Below are 7,711 nucleotides of genomic sequence, written 5' to 3'. Positions count from 1 at the left end.
CAAAGTATATCTAAAGAATGAAGCAAATTGTATAATAGAAGTGAATTGGAATGTTGTTTAAAATTGTATTCTCTATCTGAATCATGAAAGAAAACTTTTGGGTTTAGTGACCCTTTAAGGGTTTTAGGTGGATAGCTTCATAACATGTGGGATATATTCCAGCCTATCAGGAGGAGGTTAATAACCCTCACAGAGCTTTAGCTCTCCCTCTCCAGTTTGTTATTGGCCTCTGAGGAGAGAGGTTATAGATTTAAGAGGTGCTCTACTATCAAGAGTTTATTATTTTTTCATATGATTTGTGGGTTTAGACCTAGTTGGGACCCAGTACCCCTGGTCAACTTCACTCTTAAAAGATTTAAGAAGACTGAGTGAAACAGGGATGAGGATTACCTCTGTTATGTGCTTTGCAGATCCCTAGTGGGTAATCTAACAGCCATAACTGCCCTTAGGCATGGCAGGGACCGTTCTCTAGCCTCAACCTGAGGGGTTACAGGTATATCCACAGTATCCTCTGCAGTACAGTTACTTGCACTGGATGGGCTCTCTACTGGATCAGCAACCTGTGAGGGAGAAAGGCCTCAGAATGCTGGTAGGACCCAGTAGAGGGGTACTGCAGTCCAGGTAAGTAAATCATGCACTCACTACACAGCCCAGGATCTATCCAATAATACTCTTTCAGGTACTACATAGCTGGGGGTCACAGCCTTACACCTGATGAGCTTTACCTATGTGTTTAACATGATTCAATTCACAAAAAAAGTTGGGTAATGAGGCACAGTATAGTTCTTATCTAGCATCCTTAGGACTCCTCAGCAGCTCAATTTTACACTTTTTTTTTTTTTTTTTTTTTTTTTTTTTTTACCTCAAAAACCTTTATTTATACATTTTTCTACAAAGGAGTACTATCTATTTAATAGAGTCAGTAACTGCCTTTGTGCAGTTATCAGTTAAATCTCTCACAGTGCAGTTATCAGTTAGATCTCACACAGGTCAGTTGGGCAGGAGAACACAAATGGCTTAAGGATAGGTGTTTTTATATTGCACAAGGCTTGGGCCTACATATTGTTATGGTGATAAGCCCCACCCCCTCTGTGTCATCCTTTTTCCTTCTCTGGTTTGAATTTGAGTGTATTCTAAGGCATTTTGGTGTTTTATTCTGGCAAGTTTAACCCCTTCTGTGCCCTGTAGGTATGAGCTGCTGGGGATACTGCATGTAGAAGGTTTACTGTGCTAACTTCATTTTTTAATTTAGCTCATTTATGTCCTGAGGTGTGCTGTGGGATAGTTCTGGTGTGAATAATTTTAATCCCAGTTTTCTCCAACATTGGTGTGTCCGGTCCACGGCTTCATCCTTACTTGTGGGATATTCTCTTCCCCTAGAGGAAATGGCAAAGAGAGCACCCAGCAAGAGCTGTCCATATAGCTCCCCCTCTGGCTCCGCCCCCCAGTCATTCTCTTTGCTGCTCTGAACAAGTAGCATCTCCACAGGGATGGTAAAGAGTATGTGGTGTTAGTTGTAGTTTTTTATTCTTCTATCAAGAGTTTATTTTAAAATAGTGCCGGTTTGTACTATTTACTCTAAAACAGAAAAAGATGAAGAGTTCTGTTTAAAGAGGAGTATGATTTTAGCAGCAGTAACTAAAATCAATTGCTGTTCCCACACAGGACTGTTGAGCCCAGAGAACTTCAGTTGGGGGGAACAGTTTGCAGACTTTTCTGCTCAAGGTATGATTAGTCATATTTCTAACAAGACATGTTAATGGTAGAAGACTGTCAGTTTTCCCTTAAGGGGTAAGTAAGCCATTTTCTTAGACTCATAACAGATTAAGGCTTACAAATGGGCTCTACACTGGTTGACACTATTGTGGGCTAAATCGATTGTTTTATTTCATATTTTAATGGCATTTAGTGTGTTTTGTGCACTTAAAAGCACTTTTGGGAACGTTTTTATCGCCTGGCATTGAGTTAGACGGCTATTTCAGTCAGGAAGGCCCCTTCACTCTGGTATGCAGAGGAAGGAGGCCCCGTTTTCGCGCCTCAATTGCGCAGTTTACTTCCATGGCAGTGCATGCAGCTTCATGTGAGGGGTCCTGTGGCATACTAAAACGGATTCTGGAAGGTTTATTTCATTGCTGAATAACTCTCAGGGAAGGTAAAAAGCCGCAGCAAGGCTGTGGCTGTGATTGTAGTGTATTAAAGTCTTGAAACTTGGTGTGCAATACTTTCAAGGCATTAGGACTCTGGGGTAAAAAGTTTGTAAAAATCGGACATTGCCTTCATTGTTTTTCAATATATCAGAAATAAAGTGTGCCTGTTTATTATTTAAAGGGACAGTAACGCTTTTCTTTAAAAACGCTTTTATTGCATTATTAGCCTGCCAAATTCTGTCTAACATGTCTATACCTTCAGATGGCTTATGTTCTGTGTGTATGAAAGCCAAGGTGGTTCCCCCAATTAATGTTTGTGCAAATTGTGTCATAGCGTCCAAGCAAAGTATGGACAGTACTGCCTCATTGAATAAGATTGCCCAAGATGATTCTTCTAATGAAGGTAGTGGGGATAGTTCCTCATCCTCTCCTGTGTCAACACCAGTTTTGCCCGCGCAGGCGATACCTAGTACATCTAGCGCGCCAATGCTTGTTACTATGCAACAGTTAACAGCAATAATGGATAATTCTATAGCAAATCTGTTATCCAAACTGCCATCCTACCCTAGAAAGCGTGACAGCTCAGTTTTAAATACAGAAGATGAGCAGGTTGGCGCTGAGGACAATTTATCAGTTATACCCTCACATCAATCTGAATTGGCAGTGAGGGAGGGCCTGTCTGAGGGGGAAATTTCTGATTCAGGAAAAGTTTCTCAGCAGGCAGACACTGATGTCGTAACATTTAAATTTAAGTTAGAATATCTCCGCGCCCTGCTTAAGGAGGTCATAACTACTCTTGATGACTGTGATTCTTTGGTAATTCCAGAGAAATTGTGCAAGATGGACAAATTCTTAGAGGTCCCAGTGCACGCTGATGCCTTTCCGATACCCAAGCGGGTGGCGGATATAGTGACTAAGGAGTGGGAAAAGCCAGGTATACCTTTTTGTTCCACCTCCTATATTCAAGAAAATGTTCCCCATTGTTGACCCCAGAAGGGACGCATGGCAAACGGTTCCTAAGGTTGAGGGGGCAGTGTCAACGTTAGCTAAGCGCACAACTATTCCTATTGAGGACAGTTGCGCTTTTAAAGATCCTATGGATAAAAAATTGGAAAGATTGCTAAAAAATATATTTGTTCAGCAAGGTTTCCTGCTTCAACCAATCTCGTGCATTATTCCTGTCACCTCGGCAGCGTATTTTTGGTTCGAGGAACTAGAAAATTTCGCTCCAAAAAGAGACTCCATATGATGAAGTCATGGACAGAATTCACGCACTAAAGTTGGCTAATTCCTTTATTTTGGATGCCGCTTTCCAATTGGCTAAGTTAGCGGCGAAAAATTCAGGGTTTGCAATAGTGGCGCGCAGAGCGCTTTGGCTAAAATCCTGGTCGGCGGATGTGTCGTCCAAGAATAAATTGCTTAATATTCCTTTCAAGGGTAAGACCCTTTTTGGGCCAGAATTGAAAGAGATTTCAGACATTACTGGTGGAAAGGGACATGCCCTCCCACAGGATAGGCCTTTCAAGGCTAAGAACAAATCTAATTTTCGTTCCTTTCGCAATTTCAGGAACGGACCGAATCCTAACTCTGCGGCCTCCAGACAAGAAGGCAACTCTTCCCAGCCTAAGCCAGCATGGAAACCATTGCAAGGCTGGAACAAGGGTAAACAGGCCAAGAAGCCTGCTGCTGCTACCAAGACAGCATGAAGGGGTGGCCGCCGATCCGGGACCGGATCTAGTAGGGGGCAGACTTTCTCTCTTCGCTCAGGCTTGGGCAAGAGACGTTCAGGATCCCTGGGCACTAGAAATAGTCTCTCAGGGGTATCTTCTAGAGTTCAAGGAACTTCCTCCAAGGGGAAGGTTCCACATGTCTCGCTTATCTTCAGACCAGATAAAGAGACAGGCATTCTTACATTGCGTAGGAGACCTATTAAAAATGGGAGTGATAAACCCAGTTCCAACAGCGGAACAAGGTCTGGGTTTTTACTCAAACCTGTTTGTAGTTCCCAAAAAAGAGGGAACTTTCAGGCCAATTCTGGATCTAAAAATTCTAAACAAATTCCTCAGAGTTCCATCATTCAAAATGGAAACCATTCGGACAATTTTTTACCAACAATCCAGGAGGGTCAATATATGACTACCGTCGACTTAAAGGATGCGTACCTGCAAATTCCTATCCACAAAGATCATCATCAGTTCCTGAGGTTCGCCTTCATGGACAAACATTACCAGTTCGTGGCTCTTCCGTTCGGTTTAGCCACTGCTCCCAGAATCTTCACAAAGGTGCTAGGGTCCCTTCTAGCGGTTCTACAACCGAGGGGCATTGCTGTAGCATCTTACCTAGACGACATTCTAATCAAAGCGTCGTCTCTTTCCAAAGCAAAGGCTCATACAGACATTGTTCTAGCCTTTCTCAGATCTCACGGGTGGAAGGTGAACGTAGAAAAGAGTTCCCTGTCTCCGTCCACAAGAGTTCCCTTTTTGGGAACAATAATAGATTCTGTAGAAATGAAGATCTTCCTGACAGAGGTCAGAAAGTCAAAGCTTCTAAACGCTTGTCAAGTTCTTCACTCTATTCTTCAGCCTTCCATAGCTCAGTGCATGGAAGTAGTAGGATTGATGGTTGCAGCAATGGACATAGTTCCTTTTGCTCAAATTCATCTAAGACCATTACAACTGTGCATGCTCAATCAGTGGAATGGGGACTATGCAGACTTGTCTCCCCAGATTCAAGTAGACCAGGTAACCAGGGATTCTCTCCGCTGGTGGTTGTCTCACGATCACCTGTCTCAGGAAATGAGTTTCCGCAGACCAGAATGGGTCATTGTCACAACCGACGCCAGTCTCTTAGGCTGGGGTGCGGTCTGGGACTCTTTGAAAGCTCAAGGTCTATGGTCTCGAGAAGAGTCTTCTTCCGATAAACATTTTAGAACTGAGAGCGATATTCAATGCGCTCCTGGCATGGCCTCACCTAGCAAAGGCCAAATTCATAAGGTTCCAGTCGGACAACATGACGACTGTAGCGTACATCAATCATCAGGGGGGAACAAAGAGTTCCTTAGCGATGAGAGAGGTATCCAAGATCAAATGGGCGGAGGATCACTCCTGCCACCTATCTGCAATTCACATCCCAGGAGTGGACAACTGGGAGGCGGATTATTTGAGTCGTCAGACTTTTCATCCGGGGGAGTGTGAACTCCACCCGGAGGTTTTTGCCCAGTTAACTCAACTATGGGGCATTCCAGATATGGATCTGATGGCGTCTCGCTAGAACGCAAAGGTTCTTCGATACGGGTCCAGATCCAGGGATCCCAAGGCGACACTGGTGGATGCATTAGTGGCGCCTTGGTCGTTCAACCTAGCTTATGTATTTCCACCATGGAAGCTACCTTTGAGGCAGGATCTTCTAGTACAAGGTCCGTTCGAACATCCAAATCTAGTCTCTCTCCAACTGACTGCTTGGAAATTGAACGCTTGATTCTATCTAAGCGTGGGTTTTCAGATACAGTCATAGATACTCTGGTTCAAGCCAGAAAACCTGTAACTAGGAAGATTTACCATAAGATATGGCAAAAAACATAATTTATGTAAGAACTTACCTGATAAATTCATTTCTTTCATATTAGCAAGAGTCCATGAGCTAGTGACGTATGGGATATACATTCCTACCAGGAGGGGCAAAGTTTCCCAAACCTCAAAATGCCTATAAATACACCCCTCACCACACCCACAATTCAGTTTAACGAATAGCCAAGAAGTGGGGTGATAAAAAAGTGCGAAAGCATATAAAATAAGGAATTGGAATAATTGTGCTTTATACAAAATCATAACCACCACAAAAAAGGGCGGTCCTCATGGACTCTTGCTAATATGAAAGAAATGAATTTATCAGGTAAGTTCTTACATAAATTATGTTTTCTTTCATGTAATTAGCAAGAGTCCATGAGCTAGTGACGTATGGGATAATGATTACCCAAGATGTGGATCTTTCCACACAAGAGTCACTAGAGAGGGAGGGATAAAATAAAGACAGCCAATTCCTGCTGAAAATAATCCACACCCAAAATAAAGTTTAATGAAAAACAGAAGCAGAAGATTCAAACTGAAACCGCTGCCTGAAGTACTTTTCTACCAAAAACTGCTTCAGAAGAAGAAAATACATCAAAATGGTAGAATTTAGTAAAAGTATGCAAAGAGGACCAAGTTGCTGCTTTGCAAATCTGATCAACCGAAGCTTCATTCCTAAACGCCCAGGAAGTAGAAACTGACCTAGTAGAATGAGCTGTAATCCTCTGAGGCGGAGTTTTACCCGACTCAACATAGGCAAGATGAATTAAAGATTTCAACCAAGATGCCAAAGAAATGGCAGAAGCTTTCTGGCCTTTTCTAGAACCGGAAAAGATAACAAATAGACTAGAAGTCATTCAGAAAGATTTAGTAGCTTCAACATAATATTTCAAAGCTCTAACAACATCCAAAGAATGCAACGATTTCTCCTTAGAATTCTTAGGATTAGGACATAAAGAAGGAACCACAATTTCTCTACTAATGTTGTTGGAATTCACAACTTTAGGTAAAAATTCAAAAGAAGTTCGCAACACCGCCTTATCCTGATGAAAAATCAGAAAAGGAGACTCACAAGAAAGAGCAGATAATTCAGAAACTCTTCTGGCAGAAGAGATGGCCAAAAGGAACAAAACTTTCCAAGAAAGTAATTTAATGTCCAATGAATGCATAGGTTCAAATTGAGGAGCTTGAAGAGCCCCCAGAACCAAATTCAAACTCCAAGGAGGAGAAATTGACTTAATGACAGGCTTTATACGAACCAAAGCTTGTACAAAACAATGAATATCAGGAAGAATAGCAATCTTTCTGTGAAAAAGAACAGAAAGAGCAGAGATTTGTCCTTTCAAGGAACTTGCGGACAAACCCTTATCTAAACCATCCTGAAGAAACTGTAATATTCTCGGTATTCTAAAAGAATGCCAAGAAAAATGATGAGAAAGAAACCAAGAAATATAAGTCTTCCAGACTCTATAATATATCTCTCTGGATACAGATTTACGAGCCTGTAACATAGTATTAATCACAGAGTCAGAGAAACCTCTTTGACCAAGAATCAAGCGTTCAATCTCCATACCTGTAAATTTAAGGATTTCAGATCCTGATGGAAAAAAGGACCTTGAGACAGAAGGTCTGGTCTTAACGGAAGAGTCCACGGTTGGCAAGAGGCCATCCGGACAAGATCCGCATACCAAAACCTGTGAGGCCATGCCGGAGCTACCAGCAGAACAAACGAGCATTCCTTCAGAATCTTGGAGATTACTCTTGGAAGAAGAACTAGAGGCGGAAAGATATAGGCAGGATGATACTTCCAAGGAAGTGATAATGCATCCACTGCCTCCGCCTGAGGATCCCGGGATCTGGACAGATACCTGGGAAGTTTCTTGTTTAGATGAGACGCCATCAGATCTATTTCTGGAAGTTCCCACATTTGAACAATCTGAAGAAATACCTTTGGGTGAAGAGACCATTCGCCCGGATTTAACACTTGGAGACTGAGAT

The sequence above is a fragment of the Bombina bombina genome, chromosome 4, assembly GCF_027579735.1.
Source record: "Bombina bombina isolate aBomBom1 chromosome 4, aBomBom1.pri, whole genome shotgun sequence".
Taxonomy (NCBI): Eukaryota; Metazoa; Chordata; class Amphibia; order Anura; family Bombinatoridae; genus Bombina; species Bombina bombina.
The sequence above is the reverse complement of the archived record's forward strand: the minus strand, read 5'-3'. Positions refer to the sequence as shown.